The 17,500-nt window shown below is 45.1% G+C and overlaps 1 pseudogene; it reads left to right on the top strand.

Annotated features, from left to right (window-relative positions):
* The window catches only part of LOC106590074 (thyroid receptor-interacting protein 11-like), a 54,839-nt pseudogene that overhangs the window by 23,215 nt on the left and 14,124 nt on the right, over nt 1–17,500 (top strand).

Here is a 17,500-nt window from a genome sequence, read left to right as displayed (position 1 = left end):
GTTGATATCCTACCTTAGCTGTAAGAAGACACAAAGTTTGTCTCTTATTTCCCAGGGCCAGAAGGAGGGTTCTGAGTGGTACTCATGGGCAACTGTAAGGGTTTCCTACAATATTTATATATTTATTGTCTAATATTGTTCCTCCTTCACGACGTGTAGCCACTAGGCCAACAAAGTAATTAATCTTTTCCTTCATCTTCCTCCTCTCTTCTTCTTTCTTCTTCGTGTAGCCACCAGACGTCTTTCCAGGTGGAGTCTCTCCAGGAGCAGCTGAGTGGAACGGTGAGGCCCTGATTCAGCTCAGAGCAGCACGGGACCAGGTCAACCAGTACGCCGTGTCCCTGTCCAACCTCCAGATGGTGCTAGAGCAGTTCCAGCAAGGCAAGCTCACTGGCCTCCACTCCTTCTAGACTACTTCTCTCCAGCCCCATGTGCTGGAATGAGAGTGAATTCAACAATACCATTTTTTTTATTGAACTTCGTAGGGAATCAACTAAATGTATTGAACTTAGTAAGAAATCAGCTAAATGTATTGAACTTAGTAAGAAATCAGCTAAATGTATTGAACTTAGTAGGGAATCAACTGAATGTATTGAACTTTAGTAGGGAATCAACTGAATGTATTGACCTTTAGTAGGGAATCAACTAAATGTATTGACCTTTAGTAGGGAATCAACTAAATGTATTGACCTTTAGTAGGGAATCAACTAAATGTATTGACCTTTAGTAGGGAATCAACTAAATGTATTGACCTTTAGTAGGGAATCAACTAAATGTATTGACCTTTAGTAGGGAATCAACTAAATGTATTGACCTTTAGTAGGGAATCAACTAAATGTATTGACCTTTAGTAGGGAATCAACTAAATGTATTGACCTTTAGTAGGGAATCAACTAAATGTATTGAGCTGTAGTAGGGAATCCATGAATTTATTGTAAGACATGAAGGAAATGCATCAGTGATGCAAATTCTGTAATCACATGAGCGCTGCCTAAACATCTCCAACCAAACAATGATCTCTGGCTGGTGCACAGTTGAATTAAAGGTTAACCTCTCTTGGGTATGTGGGACGTGACCGTCCCACCTGCGGGACACACTATTCAACAGCCAATGAAATAGCAGGGCGGCAAATTCAAAACAACAAAAATCTCATGATTCAAATTTCTCACACATACAAGTATTATACACCATTTTATAGATAAGACTCTCGTTACTCCAACCACATTGTCCGATTTCAAAAAGGCTTTACGGGGCGAAAGCAAAACATTAGATTATGTTAGGACACCACCTAAACAAGAAAAGCCACACAGCCATTTTCCAAGCAAGAAGAGGCGGCACAAAAAACAGAAATACAGCTAAAATTAAGCACTAACCTTTGATGATCTTCATCAGATGACACTCATAGGACTTCATGTTACACAATACATGTATGTTTTGCTCGATAAAGTTCATATTTATATCCAAAAACCCCATTTTACATTGGCCCTTAATGTTCAGAAATGTTTTTCCTTCAAAAACTTCCTGTGAATGAGCACATCAATTTATAGAAATACTCATCATAAACGTTGATAAAATATTAAACTGTCTCTCTCTGTCTCTCGCTCTCTCTCGCTCTCTCTCTCGCTCTCTCTCTCGCTCTCTCTCTCTCTCTCTGTCTCTCTGTCTCTCTGTCTCTCTGTCTCTCGCTCTCTCTCTCTCTGTCTCTCGCTCTCTCTCTCTCTGTGTCTCTGGCTCTCTCTGGCTCTCTGTCTCTCTGTCTCTTTGTCTCTCTGGCTCTCTGGCTCACTCTGTCTCTCTCTGTCTCTCTGTCTCTCTGTCTCTCTGTCTCTCTCTCTCTCTCTCTCTCCTCTCTCTCTCTCTCTCTCTCTCTCTCTCTCTCTCTCTCTCTCTCAGATTAACCTAGATGAGGCTAACACAGCTCTGGACTCAGCCACCAGACTCACTGACCAGCTGGACCTGATGGAAGAGCAGTAAGAGGAGCTTAAGAGACAAGGTCAGGGGGGTGGGGGGTGTCAAGGCCTCACCGATCCAGTCAGCTGCTCCTGGAGAGAGATTTTAAGTGTTATTGTCATGTTCACAAGTACAGTGAAATGCCTTTCTTGCAAGTCTCTTTCCCAAACAATGCCGTATTCAATATCAATAGTATAAAAGTCAGGTTGACTTTATCTGGCTATAAAAGTCAGGTTGACTTTATCTGGCTATAAAAGTCAGGTTGACTTTATCTAGCTATAAAAGTCAGGTTGACTTTATCTGGCTATAAAAGTCAGGTTGACTTTATCTGGCTATAAAAGTCAGGTTGACTTTATCTGGCTATAAAAGTCAGGTTGACTTTATCTGGCTATAAAAGTCAGGTTGACTTCATCTAGCTATAAAAGTCAGGTTGACTTTATCTAGCTATAAAAGTCAGGTTGACTTTATCTAGCTATAAAAGTCAGGTTGACTTTATCTAGCTATAAAAGTCAGCTTGACTTTATCTGGCTATAAAAGTCAGGTTGACTTCATCTAGCTATAAAAGTCAGGTTGACTTTATCTGGCTATACAAGTCAGGATGAGTATGGGGCTTGTGCCACAGACAAATAGAGTTTTGGCCCTACTGGTCATGTTCCAGGACAATTGTTCCTATCCGTCTCCGAAGGACCAGACAATTTTTTTACCACCTCTCTAGGTTTCTTCCTAGCTTCCTCTCTAGGTTTCTTCCTAGCTTCCTCTCTAGGTTTCTTCCTAGATTCCTGCCTTTCTAGGGAGTTTTTCCCTAGCCACTACTGCTTTAGTTCAACTTAATATCAAGTACTGGTGTATACTTTAAGGCAAGGAAATTAGTACTTGGATACAACATCAAATTACTTCAACAGGAAATAGTTTGTCATAATGCTTCTACATCTGCTTCTACATCTGCATTGCTTGCTGTTTGGGGCTTTAAGCTGGGTTTCTGTATAAGCACTTTGTGACATCTGCTGATGTAAAAATAGGGTTTTATAAATACATTTGATTGATTGTTTTAGGCTCAGATTTGATACAGTGGGCAAGGCTTTGGGATTGGTCCCTGGGTCGGTCTTTATAAAGCTCATAGATCCAACCCCGGGTCGGTCTTTATAAAGCTCATAGATCCAACCCCAGGTCAGTCTTTATAAAGCTCATAGATCCAACCCTGGGTCAGTCTTTATAAAGCTCATAGATTCAACCCCGGGTCGGTCTTTATAAAGCTCATAGATCCAACCCCGGGTCAGTCTTTATAAAGCTCATAGATCCAACTCTGGGTCAGTCTTTATAAAGCTCATAGATTCAACCCTGGGTCAGTCTTTATAAAGCTCATAGATTCAACCCTGGGTCAGTCTTTATAAAGCTCATAGATCCAACCCCGGGTCAGTCTTTATAAAGCTCATAGATCCAACCCCGGGTCGGTCTTTATAAAGCTCATAGATCCAACCCCGGGTCAGTCTTTATAAAGCACATAGATTCAACCCTGGGTCAGTCTTTATAAAGCTCATAGATCCAACCCTGGGTCAGTCTTTATAAAGCTCATAGATTCAACCCCGGGTCAGTCTTTATAAAGCTCATAGATCCAACCCTGGGTCAGTCTTTATAAAGCACATAGATTCAACCCCGGGTCAGTCTTTATAAAGCTCATAGATCCAACCCCGGGTCAGTCTTTATAAAGCTCATAGATCCAACCCCGGGTCGGTCTTTATAAAGCTCATAGATCCAACCCCGGGTCGGTCTTTATAAAGCTCATAGATCCAACCCCGGGTCAGTCTTTATAAAGCTCATAGATTCAACCCTGGGTCAGTCTTTATAAAGCTCATAGATTCAACCCTGGGTCAGTCTTTATAAAGCTCATAGATCCAACCCCGGGTCAGTCTTTATAAAGCACATAGATTCAACCCTGGGTCAGTCTTTATAAAGCTCATAGATCCAACCCCGGGTCAGTCTTTATAAAGCACATAGATTCAACCCTGGGTCAGTCTTTATAAAGCTCATAGATCCAACCCTGGGTCAGTCTTTATAAAGCTCATAGATCCAACCCCGGGTCAGTCTTTATAAAGCTCATAGATCCAACCCCGGGTCAGTCTTTATAAAGCTCATAGATCCAACCCCGGGTCAGTCTTTATAAAGCTCATAGATCCAACCCCGGGTCAGTCTTTATAAAGCTCATAGATCCAACCCCGGGTCAGTCTTTATAAAGCACATAGATCCAACCCTTTTCATTCGTAAGGCTGCAGTTTTGAGTAATGTTGTATCTGCCTATATCTTGAAATATTGACTCCACTGTGTTATAATGAAACAGTCATTGTCTCCACTGTGTTATAATGAAACAGTCATTGTCTCCACTGTGTTATAATGAAACAGTCATTGACTCCACTGTGTTTGTCTCCACTGTGTTATAATGAAACAGTCATTGAAACAGTCATTGACTCCACTGTGTTATAATGAAACAGTCATTGACTCCACTACGTTATAATGAAACAGTCATTGACTCCACTGTGTTATAATGAAACAGTCATTGACTCCACTGTGTTATAATGAAACAGTCATTGACTCCACTGTGTTTGTTTCCACTGTGTTATAATGAAACATTCATTGTCTCCACTGTGTTATAATGAAACAGTCATTGTCTCCACTGTGTTATAATGAAACAGTCATTGACTCCACTGTGTTATAATGAAACAGTCATTGACTCCACTACGTTATAATGAAACAGTCATTGACTCCACTGTGTTATAATGAAACAGTCATTGACTCCACTACGTTATAATGAAACAGTCATTGACTCCACTGTGTTATAATGAAACAGTCATTGTCTCCCAACCCAACATGTGTCTTTAATCAGCTGATTTCTGTCTGGATCAAACACCTGTCCTCCTCACCTGCTGCTGTAGCTAGAGATGTTCTGGGTGATATGCATTCCTGTTCCATGCCCTGCTGTTTCCTGTCTGTACATTTCATACCTGTTTTCATCGCCAAGTTCCTCTTTGAAAACCGGTCTGCTTTTTTCATTCTTTCTACAGTAGCTGTAACTAGGCTTTCCTTGAGTCCCAAATGGCACCCTATTCCCTATATAGTGCACTACTTTTGACGAGTCCCCATAGGGAATAGGGCATCATTTGGCATGCTGTCCCAAGTATTTTGTGCCAGGTTCCCCAGTCTAAGCTCAAGGCCTAGCCAGTGTAGTCTGGTCAAATACTGTGCCCTGTGTAGGAAGGTGAGGTGCCATTTCATTTGGGATGCAGCCAGTGATGGAACTTAAAGTAACTGTCCAGTATTTCCAGATGTCTGTGAAATATGGCCTACAGGCCTCCCAAGTGGCACAGCGGCCTAAGGCACTGCATCTCAGTGCTTGAGGCATCACTACAGACCCGGGTTTGAGCCCAGGCTGTGTCTCAACCGGCCGTGACCGGGAGTCCTATAAGGCGGTGCACAATTGGCTCAGCGTTGTCCGGGTTTGGCCGGGTTCGGCTCACTTCCTCTCCTGATTCACCAATCAAAAGACTTGATCAGTTCGACTGACTTCCTGGCTAAACAAGCACTGCGATAAGAAGCAGCAGAGGCATGTTTCGGAGGAAGCAGCAGAGGCATGTTTCGGAGGAAGCAGCAGAGGCATGTTTCGGAGGAAGCAGCAGGGGCGTCTTTCGGCGGAAGCAGCAGAGGCGTCTTTTGGCGGAAGCAGCAGAGGCGTCTTTCGACGGAAGCAGCGGGGCATGTTTCGGAGGAAGCAGCGGGGCATGTTTCGGAGGAAGCAGCAGAGGCGTGTTTCGGAGGAAGCAGCAGAGGCGTGTTTCGGAGGAAGCAGCAGAGGCGTGTTTCGGAGGAAGCAGCAGAGGCGTGTTTCGGAGGAAGCAGCAGGGGCGTGTTTCGGCGGAAGCAGCAGAGGCGTGTTTCGGCGGAAGCAGCAGAGGCGTGTTTCGGCGGAAGCAGCAGAGGCGTGTTTCGGCGGAAGCAGCAGGGGCGTGTTTCGGCGGAAGCAGCAGAGGCGTGTTTCGGCGGAAGCAGCAGAGGCGTGTTTCGGCGGAAGCAGCAGGGGCGTGTTTCGGCGGAAGCAGCAGGGGCGTGTTTCGGCGGAAGCAGCAGAGGCGTGTTTCGGCGGAAGCAGCAGAGGCGTGTTTCGGCGGAAGCAGCAGGGGCATGTTTCGGAGGAAGCAGCAGAGGCGTGTTTCGGAGGAAGCAGCAGGGGCGTGTTTCGGCGGAAGCAGCAGAGGCATGTTTCGGCGGAAGCATGTCTCGATGTTCAACTCTCCCAAGCTCGCTGGGAGTCGCTGCGATGAGACAAGGCCATAACTTCGGATTGGACACCACGACATTGGGAGAAAAAAAGGAATCAATTCCTGACGAAACGAAGAAAAGGACTTGATGATTAGTTGACAACTAGAATCATGTCTGTTGAATTATTCAAATACATGGGATGGCTGTGGGTCCCCGAGGAGAGGTCTGAAAACCCCTGGTCTGGAGTCCAACTACGTTACCCAGTAGACATCTGGCAATTCCATTCCAGAATGTTCTACAGTCCCATTTCACATGTTGTTATCAGCCAACCGCTCAAATAACACAAATGGAGTAAATCACATTATTATAGTAACTGTGCTAACACTACAGGAATCAATCCCCCAGGAATAGAGGTTCCCACATTCAGTCTGCATTCTCAGACACACACACACACACACACACACACACACACACACACACACACACACACACACACACACACACACACACTGTAAGCTGCAGTGGTCTACTGATTTTGCTATCAGCTGTAGACAGGGTTATTACATCATAATACATTCTCACACACCTACACCACCTCTTGTCTGTTTTTCATTCACTACAGGAATCCAAATGTGTGAGCTGTGATCGGTATCCTTTTAGTTGAACTGGTTAAAGGCTGTGAACTGGTTAAAGGCTGTGAACTGGTTAAAGATTGTGAACTGGTTAAAGGCTGTGAACTGGTTAAAGGCTGTGAACTGGTTAAAGGCTGTGAACTGGTTAAAGGATGTGAACTGGTTGGTTAAAGGCTGTGAACTGGTTAAAGGCTGTGAACTGATTGGTTAAAGGATGTGAACTGGTTGGTTAAAGGATGTGAACTGGTTGGTTAAAGGCTGTGAACTGGTTAAAGGCTGTGAACTGGTTAAAGGATGTGAACTGGTTAAAGGATGTGAACTGGTTAAAGGCTGTGAACTGGTTAAAGGCTGTGAACTGGTTAAAGGCTGTGAACTGGTTAAAGGCTGTGAGTGGTATCCGTTTAGTTGAACTGGTTAAAGGCTGTGAACTGGTTAAAGGCTGTGAACTGGTTAAAGGCTGTGAGTGGTATCCGTTTAGTTGAACTGGTTAAAGCCTGTGAACTGGTTAAAGGCTGTGAACTGGTTAAAGGCTGTGAACTGGTTAAAGTCTGTGAACTGGTTAAAGGCTGTGAGTGGTATCCGTTTAGTTGAACTGGTTAAAGGCTGTGAACTGGTTAAAGGCTGTGAACTGGTTAAAGGCTGTGAACTGGTTAAAGGCTGTGAGTGGTATCCGTTTAGTTGAACTGGTTAAAGGCTGTGAACTGGTTAAAGGCTGTGAACTGGTTAAAGGCTGTGAGTGGTATCCGTTTAGTTGAACTGGTTAAAGGCTGTGAACTGGTTAAAGGCTGTGAACTGGTTAAAGGCTGTGAACTGGTTAAAGGCTGTGAGTGGTATCCGTTTAGTTGAACTGGTTAAACGCTGTGAACTGGTTAAAGGCTGTGAACTGGTTAAAGGCTGTGAACTGGTTAAAGGCTGTGAGTGGTATCCGTTTAGTTGAACTGGTTAAAGGGGCCATCTGGTTTGTGGACCGTCGGAAGGCCAACATGCCCTGATCTGCACCTCTGAATGAATCTTTATTTTGGCACGGCTGTCTGTTACACAAATATGTGTCAACCTTTTAGTCCCATCAGTCAGACTTAACTGTTCAATGTATCCACGCTAGCCATGCTTCAGACTTCTGGGAAGCTGCAGAGCATTGAAATGAAGTGTGTGTGTGTGTGTGTGTGTGTGTGTTACAGTTGACGTGAGGCAGGAGATGTTGGAAGAAGCTCAGGACAAGTTGACGAACCTGCTGAATAGCACAGAGGGTAAAGTAGACCAGTAAGTCCAATGCTACACTGACTTGAGTAGATTTTAAAGGCAGACTCGGCGTTATCATGTTGTCACAAGCGACACCGCAGATTTCTGAGATGAGCGCGATGCAAAACTGTGGCCTTCCCTGTGGCTCAGTTGGTAGAGCATGGTGTTTGCAACGCCAGGGTTGTGGGTTCGATTCCCACGGGGGACCAGTACAAAAAAAAAAAAAAATGCATGAAATGAAATGTATGTATTCACTACTGTAAGTCGCTCTGGATAAGAGCGTCTGCTAAATGACGTAAATGTAAATGTGGCTCTCACACACACACACACACACACAGTGTTGCTTCACGCTGCTACAATGTGGTAGCTACGGCAACAAAACAGTGGAGAAGTTTAGCTTTCGCGCCTCAATGCTCTTAGTTGTTAGTGAAAACGGACAGATAATGTTGTTTTACTACCTTTAAAAAAAATAAAAATAATAATCTCGTTCTTCTCTCATGTAAGTTGATCAGAGGTCGTGATTAGGAAGCATGTGTACTGGTGATTAGCGTTAACGACATCTTAAATTGCAATTCAATTCTAAAACGAGTATAAAGCATGAGTTGTTAGTGAAATGAACCACATGTTGAAGAAAATGACATCTGTTATCATCCACCGTAGTATATAGCTATATATGGGTAGGTCATATTAATAGAGCTGTATGTACTAGAGAGGGTAGGTCGTATTAATAGAGCTGTATGTACTAGAGAGGGTAGGTCGTATTAATAGAGCTGTATGTACTAGAGAGGGTAGGTCGTATTAATAGAGCTGTATGTACTAGAGAGGGTAGGTCGTATTAATAGAGCTGTATGTACTAGAGAGGGTAGGTCGTATTAATAGAGCTGTATGTACTAGAGAGGGTAGGTCGTATTAATAGAGCTGTATGTACTAGAGAGGGTAGTCGTATTAATAGAGCTGTATGTACTAGAGAGGGTAGGTCGTATTAATAGAGCTGTATGTACTAGAGAGGGTAGGTCGTATTAATAGAGCTGTATGTACTAGAGAGGGTAGGTCGTATTAATAGAGCTGTATGTACTAGAGAGGGTAGGTCGTATTAATAGAGCTGTATGTACTAGAGAGGGTAGGTCGTATTAATAGAGCTGTATGTACTAGAGAGGGTAGGTCGTATTAGTAGAGCTGTATGTAGTAGAGAGGGTAGGTCGTATTAATAGAGCTGTATGTACTAGAGAGGGTAGGTCGTATTAATAGAGCTGTATGTACTAGAGAGGGTAGGTCGTATTAATAGAGCTGTATGTACTAGAGAGGGTAGGTCATATTAATAGAGCTGTATGTACTAGAGAGGGTAGGTCGTATTAATAGAGCTGTATGTACTAGAGAGGGTAGGTCGTATTAATAGAGCTGTATGTACTAGAGAGGGTAGGTCGTATTAATAGAGCTGTATGTACTAGAGAGGGTAGGTCGTATTAATAGAGCTGTATGTACTAGAGAGGGTAGGTCGTATTAATAGAGCTGTATGTACTAGAGAGGGTAGGTCTTATTAATAGAGCTGTATGTACTAGAGAGGGTAGGTCGTATTAATAGAGCTGTATGTACTAGAGAGGGTAGGTCGTATTAATAGAGCTGTATGTACTAGAGAGGGTAGGTCGTATTAATAGAGCTGTATGTACTAGAGAGGGTAGGTCGTGTTATTTTGTCTGCCCAGACGTCCTGTCCAGGGGGTTGTACTTGAACCTCAAGCTGCCTCACACTACAGAAACAGAGATCCTCCGGCCCCTTTGGGCCTTTCTGGCTCGGACAAGGCTTACCTACTTTTTATTCTGTCTGCTCAGGGCTCTGATGCGGAACCTGTTCATGGGGTACTTCCACACCCCGAAACCCAAACGCTCTGAGGTGCTGAGGCTCATGGGTAGTGTCCTGGGACTAGACATGGCTGAGGTCAACCAGGTGAAACATTCTTCTTCTCCTCTTTACTCTCTCTGCTCTTCTCCTCTTTACTCCCTCTGCTCTTCTTCTCCTCTTTACTCTCTGTTCTTCTTCTCCTCTTTACTCCCTCTGCTCTTCTCCTCTTTACTCCCTCTGTTCTTCTCCTCTTTACTCCCTCTGCTCTTCTTCTCCTCTTTACTCCCTCTGCTCTTCTCCTCTTTACTCCCTCTGTTCTTCTCCTCTTTACTCCCTCTGCTCTTCTTCTCCTCTTTACTCCCTCTGCTCTTCTCCTCTTTACTCCCTCTGTTCTTCTCCTCTTTACTCCCTCTGCTCTTCTTCTCCTCTTTACTCTCTCTGCTCTTCTTCTCCTCTTTACTCCCTCTGCTCTTCTTCTCCTCTTTACTCCCTCTGCTCTTCTCCTCTTTACTCTCTCTGTTCTTCTCCTCTTTACTCTCTCTGCTCTTCTTCTCCTCTTTACTCCCTCTGCTCTTCTTCTCCTCTTTACTCTCTCTGTTCTTCTCCTCTTTACTCTCTCTGCTCTTCTTCTCCTCTTTACTCTCTCTGCTCTTCTTCTCCTCTTTACTCTCTCTGCTCTTCTTCTCCTCTTTACTCCCTCTGCTCTTCTTCTCCTCTTTACTCCCTCTGTTCTTCTCCTCTTTACTCCCTCTGTTCTTCTCCTCTTTACTCTCTGCTCTTCTTCTCCTCTTTACTCCCTCTGTTCTTCTCCTCTTTACTCCCTCTGTTCTTCTCCTCTTTACTCTCTCTGCTCTTCTTCTCCTCTTTACTCCCTCTGCTCTTCTTCTCCTCTTTACTCCCTCTGCTCTTCTTCTCCTCTTTACTCCCTCTGCTCTTCTCCTCTTTACTCCCTCTGCTCTTCTTCTCCTCTTTACTCTCTCTGCTCTTCTTCTCTTTACTCTCTCTGTTCTTCTTCTTCTCTTTACTCTCTGCTCTTCTTCTCCTCTTTACTCTCTCTGCTCTTCTTCTCCTCTTTACTCCCTCTGTTCTTCTCCTCTTTACTCTCTCTGCTCTTCTTCTCCTCTTTACTCCCTCTGCTCTTCTTCTCCTCTTTACTCTCTCTGCTCTTCTTCTCCTCTTTACTCCCTCTGCTCTTCTTCTCCTCTTTACTCCCTCTGCTCTTCTTCTCTTTACTCCCTCTGCTCTTCTTCTCCTCTTTACTCTCTCTGCTCTTCTTCTCCTCTTTACTCCCTCTGCTCTTCTTCTCCTCTTTACTCCCTCTGCTCTTCTTCTCCTCTTTACTCCCTCTGCTCTTCTCCTCTTTACTCTCTCTGCTCTTCTTCTCTTTACTCTCTCTGCTCTTCTTCTCCTCTTTACTCCCTCTGCTCTTCTTCTCCTCTTTACTCTCTCTGCTCTTCTTCTCCTCTTTACTCCCTCTGCTCTTCTTCTCCTCTTTACTCCCTCTGCTCTTCTCCTCTTTACTCCCTCTGCTCTTCTCCTCTTTACTCCCTCTGTTCTTCTTCTCCTCTTTACTCCCTCTGCACTTCTTCTCTTTACTCTCTCTGCTCTTCTTCTCCTCTTTACTCTCTCTGCTCTTCTTCTCCTCTTTACTCCCTCTGCTCTTCTCCTCTTTACTCCCTCTGCTCTTCTCCTCTTTACTCCCTCTGTTCTTCTTCTCCTCTTTACTCCCTCTGCTCTTCTTCTCCTCTTTACTCTCTCTGCTCTTCTTCTCCTCTTTACTCTCTCTGCTCTTCTCTCCTCTTTACTCCCTCTGCTCTTCTTCTCCTCTTTACTCCCTCTGCTCTTCTTCTCTTTACTCTCTGCTCTTCTTCTCCTCTTTACTCCTCTGCTCTTCTTCTCCTCTTTACTCCCTCTGCTCTTCTTCTCCTCTTTACTCCCTCTGCTCTTCTTCTCTTTACTCTCTGCTCTTCTTCTCCTCTTTACTCCCTCTGCTCTTCTTCTCCTCCTCTTTACTCCCCTCCTCGTCTATACTTCCTCTCTGTTCATTCTGTGTTGCTGTGAATCTCTAGCCTGGTCCCATCTGTGCTTTCTCTTGTGGTTGTTGTCATTTACTATTTAACCCCTGACCTCTCGAAGTCTGTGTCCAAATTTGAAATAAGTCAAAAGTAGTGCACTATATAGGGAGGGCCGGCAGTAGGCCGGGGGCTCTGGTCTAAGAGTGCACGGGTGGGCCGGCAGGGCTATATAGGGAAAGGCTCTGGCGGGCCTGGGGGCTCGGTCTATAGTAGTGCACTATATAGGGAATAGGGCTCTGGTCTATAGTAGTGTACTATATAGGGAATAGGGCTCTGGTCTAAAGTAGTGTACTATATAGGGAATAGGGCTCTGGTCTAAAGTAGTGCACTATATAGGGAATAGGGTGCCATTTGGGACACAGGCTGATTATTATGGTACATTCTGATGGCCAACTATCAAGTCATATGTTTTGGTTGGCTTGTCCCCTCTCTAATGATATAGACATATTCATTACTATGAACTCAGCTCCTTCCAATGCTGTGGAGGGAATATTCATTCCTTTATTATTGAAAACAAAGAGATTCTCTGGCGGTAATGTTATGGAGATATGCGAGTGACATTTCTGTTTTATAAGAGATAGCTCAGTTTATTCACAACAGAGACATTTTCCCGCGGTGATGAGATTAAAGATGGTGTTTTATTACACATTATCCCAAAGTTACTGCTGGGACATCAAGTAAACATAGTGCTCTATAATAACTAGAGGAATTTATTGAAATGCTCTCTCAGGATGCTCCTATTTTAGCAATTACTATCACCTACTGATGCAATCTGTGTCCCCTTTTCTAGTTCTGTCCGTGTACTGTTCGGTTTAATGCAATCCAGGATTGTGCAGCAGAACATCTTTTTTTTTGGTGTTTCAACTTCCAAGTCAATGAACAAGACTGTCCTAAGTAGATAATCCCAAAGTCTGATACCTTTAAACTTCAACAGTCCCTACAAAACCCCCTGACTAATCTGATTTGATCTGATCCCAACCACACACACACACACACACACACACACACACACACACACACACACACACACACACACACACACACACACACACACACACACACACACACACTGAGTCCAACCAACCGCTTAGAAAGCATTTCCTCCTCCAGAGCTAGAGTGCTGCCGCTGGCTGGACCCTGTGGGACCACAGCCAACTATTTAAAATGTATTACCCAATACACAAACACACACAGACACACACAGACAGACACAGTCTATTTCCCAATACTAGCTGCGGCCTTAAAGGAAACCAGATTGAAGGAGTAGGATGAGGAGTAAATGTGATCCTCTCTGAAGACTCGTTTTAACTCCTGAGATTCCTTCAGCTCTATTTTCTTTTTTTTCTCCCACTTTTTCCATTGGCTCTCATCTCTCCATCTCTCCTTTTCCCATTGGCTCTCATCTCTCCTTTTCCCATTGGCTCTCATCTCTCCATCTCTCCTTTTCCCATTGGCTCTCATCTCTCCATCTCTCCTTTTTCCATTGGCTCTCATCTCTCCTTTTCCCATTGGCTCTCATCTCTCCTTTTCCCATTGGCTCTCCATCTCTCCTTTTCCCATTGGCTATCATCTCTCCATCTCTCCTTTTCCCATTGGCTCTCATCTCTCCTTTTCCCATTGGCTATCATCTCTCCATCTCTCCTTTTCCCATTGGCTCTCATCTCTCCTTTTCCCATTGGCTCTCATCTCTCCTTTTCCATTGGCTCTCATCTCTCCTTTTCCCCTTGGCTCTCCATCTCTCCTTTTCCCATTGGCTCTCATCTCTCCATCTCTCCTTTTCCCATTGGCTCTCATCTCTCCTTTTCCCATTGGCTCTCATCTCTCCTTTTCCCATTGGCTCTCATCTCTCCTTTTCCCATTGGCTCTCATCTCTCCTTTTCCCATTGGCTCTCATCTCTCCTTTTCCATTGGCTCTCATCTCTCCTTTTTCCCATTGGCTCTCCATCTCTCCTTTTCCCATTGGCTCTCATCTCCCATCTCTCCTTTTCCCATTGGCTCTCATCTCTCCTTTTCCCATTGGCTCTCATCTCTCCTTTTCCCATTGGCTCTCATCTCTCCTTTTCCCATTGGCTCTCATCTCTCCTTTCCCATTGGCTCTCATCTCTCCTTTTCCCATTGGCTCTCATCTCTCCTTTTCCCATTGGCTCTCATCTCTCCTTTTTCCATTGGCTCTCATCTCTCCATCTCTCCTTTTCCCATTGGCTCTCATCTCTCCATCTCTCCTTTTCCCATTGGCTCTCATCTCTCCTTTTCCCATTGGCTCTCATCTCTCCTTTTCCCATTGGCTCTCATCTCTCCTTTTCCCATTGGCTCTCATCTCTCATTTCCCCCATTGGCTCTCATCTCTCCTTTTCCCATTGGCTCTCATCTCTCCTTTTCCCATTGGCTCTCATCTCTCCTTTTCCCATTGGCTCTCATCTCTCCATCTCTCCTTTTCCCATTGGCTCTCATCTCTCCATCTCTCCTTTTCCCATTGGCTCTCATCTCTCCATCTCTCCTTTTCCCATTGGCTCTCATCTCTCCATCTCTCCTTTTCCCATTGGCTCTCATCTCTCCATCTCTCCTTTTCCCATTGGCTCTCATCTCTCCTTTCCCCATTGGCTCCCATCTCTCCTTTTCCCCATGGCTCCCCATCTCTCATTTTCCCATTGGCTCTCATCTCTCCATCTCTCCTTTTCCATTGGCTCTCATCTCTCCATCTCTCCTTTTCCCATTGGCTCTCATCTCTCCATCTCTCCTTTTCCATTGGCTCTCATCTCTCCATCTCTCCTTTTCCCATTGGCTCTCATCTCTCCATCTCTCCTTTTCCATTGGCTCTCATCTCTCCATCTCTCCTTTTCCCATTGGCTCCCATCTCTCCTTTTCCCATGGCTCCCCATCTCTCCTTTTCCCATTGGCTCTCATCTCTCCATCTCTCCTTTTCCATTGGCTCTCATCTCTCCATCTCTCCTTTTCCCATTGGCTCTCATCTCTCCATCTCTCCTTTTCCATTGGCTCTCATCTCTCCATCTCTCCTTTTCCCATTGGCTCTCATCTCTCCATCTCTCCTTTTCCATTGGCTCTCATCTCTCCATCTCTCCTTTTCCCATTGGCTCTCATCTCTCCATCTCTCCTTTTCCATTGGCTCTCATCTCCCCATCTCTCCTTTTCCCATTGGCTCTCATCTCTCCATCTCTCCTTTTCCCATTGGCTCTCATCTCTCCATCTCTCCTTTTCCATTGGCTCTCATCTCTCCATCTCTCCTTTTCCCATTGGCTCTCATCTCTCCTTTTCCCATTGGCTCTCATCTCTCATTTCCCCCATTGGCTCTCATCTCTCCTTTTCCCATTGGCTCTCATCTCTCCATCTCTCCTTTTCCCATTGGCTCTCATCTCTCCTTTTCCCATTGGCTCTCATCTCTCCTTTTCCCATTGGCTCTCATCTCTCCTTTTCCCATTGGCTCTCATCTCTCCATCTCTCCTTTTCCCATTGGCTCTCATCTCTCCATCTCTCCTTTTCCCATTGGCTCTCATCTCTCCATCTCTCCTTTTCCCATTGGCTCTCATCTCTCCATCTCTCCTTTTCCCATTGGCTCTCATCTCTCCATCTCTCCTTTTACCATTGGCTCTCATCTCTCCATCTCTCCTTTTCCCATTGGCTCTCATCTCTCCTTTCCCCCATTGGCTCCCATCTCTCCTTTTCCCCATGGCTCCCCATCTCTCATTTTCCCATTGGCTCTCATCTCTCCATCTCTCCTTTTCCATTGGCTCTCATCTCTCCATCTCTCCTTTTCCCATTGGCTCTCATCTCTCCATCTCTCCTTTTCCATTGGCTCTCATCTCTCCATCTCTCCTTTTCCCATTGGCTCTCATCTCTCCATCTCTCCTTTTCCATTGGCTCTCATCTCTCCATCTCTCCTTTTCCCATTGGCTCCCATCTCTCCTTTTCCCCATGGCTCCCCATCTCTCCTTTTCCCATTGGCTCTCATCTCTCCATCTCTCCTTTTCCATTGGCTCTCATCTCTCCATCTCTCCTTTTCCCATTGGCTCTCATCTCTCCATCTCTCCTTTTCCATTGGCTCTCATCTCTCCATCTCTCCTTTTCCCATTGGCTCTCATCTCTCCATCTCTCCTTTTCCATTGGCTCTCATCTCTCCATCTCTCCTTTTCCCATTGGCTCTCATCTCTCCATCTCTCCTTTTCCATTGGCTCTCATCTCCCCATCTCTCCTTTTCCCATTGGCTCTCATCTCTCCATCTCTCCTTTTCCCATTGGCTCTCATCTCTCCATCTCTCCTTTTCCATTGGCTCTCATCTCTCCATCTCTCCTTTTCCCATTGGCTCTCATCTCTCCTTTTCCCATTGGCTCTCATCTCGCCATCTCTCCTTTTCCATTGGCTCTCATCTCTCCTTTTTTCCATTGGCTCTCATCTCTCCATCTCTCCTTTTCCCATTGGCTCTCATCTCTCCATCTCTCCTTTTCCCCATGGCTCCCCATCTCTCCTTTTCCCATTGGCTCTCATCTCTCCATCTCTCCTTTTCCCATTGGCTCTCATCTCTCCATCTCTCCTTTTACCATTGGCTCTCATCTCTCCATCTCTCCTTTTCCCATTGGCTCTCATCTCTCCTTTTCCCATTGGCTCTCATCCTTTTCCCATTGGCTCTCATCTCTCCATCTCTCCTTTTTCCATTGGCTCTCATCTCTCCATCTCTCCTTTTCCCATTGGCTCTCATCTCTCCATCTCTCCTTTTACCATTGGCTCTCATCTCTCCATCTCTCCTTTTCCCATTGGCTCTCATCTCGCCATCTCTCCTTTTCCATTGGCTCTCATCTCTCCTTTTTTCCATTGGCTCTCATCTCTCCTTTTCCATTGGCTCTCATCTCTCCTTTTTCCCCATTGGCTCTCATCTCTCCTTTTTACCCATTGGCTCTCATCTCTCCTTTGGCCTTGGATCTCATGTCTCCTTCATACGATTGAAATGTTCCACTTGAGTTGTGTTTGCAACTTTAAATGTTCCACAAAACCGACCCTGTTTTCGGAATGGGCCTCAGTGGGGAAGCCCCCTCCCCCCCATACAATCCCTCTCCCTTCCATTTGCAGCTTCCCAGCATTTCTTAGTTTGTTTTGTTTTGTAGTTCAGGTCGCCAGTGTAGAGTAAAATTCTTAGTTTCCCCTCCTCTTGCCATTGTTTGTTAACAGTGTTTTGGACCATTCGTTCAGTAAGTATTACACAGGGTGTCTGTAGGCGTCTTTAGATCCCCTGAAGAAAAATATATTCTTCCCTGGTTTACATTTACCACTGAGCCTATTCATCAGTGACCTTTTGACCTGGTCAGAGTCCAGCTCCCCCCCCCTCCCCCACATCCACCTCCCAGACAAATAGACCCCCTTTTTTGACTTGTACAATATGTCATTTTAACTCAGCGTAGAGCTGGCCGTAATCTATATCCCTGAGCGGGTTGGCATCTCTCTCTGGCCCTGACTGATTGTCACCTCTGACCTGTGTCCCTGTAGATGTTGGAGGAGGAGGGGGGGGGG

Source organism: Salmo salar, chromosome 01 (assembly GCF_965601325.2).
Source record: "Salmo salar chromosome 01, fSalSal1, whole genome shotgun sequence".
NCBI lineage: Eukaryota > Metazoa > Chordata > Actinopteri > Salmoniformes > Salmonidae > Salmo > Salmo salar.
The sequence above is the reverse complement of the archived record's forward strand: the minus strand, read 5'-3'. Positions and strand labels throughout refer to the sequence as shown.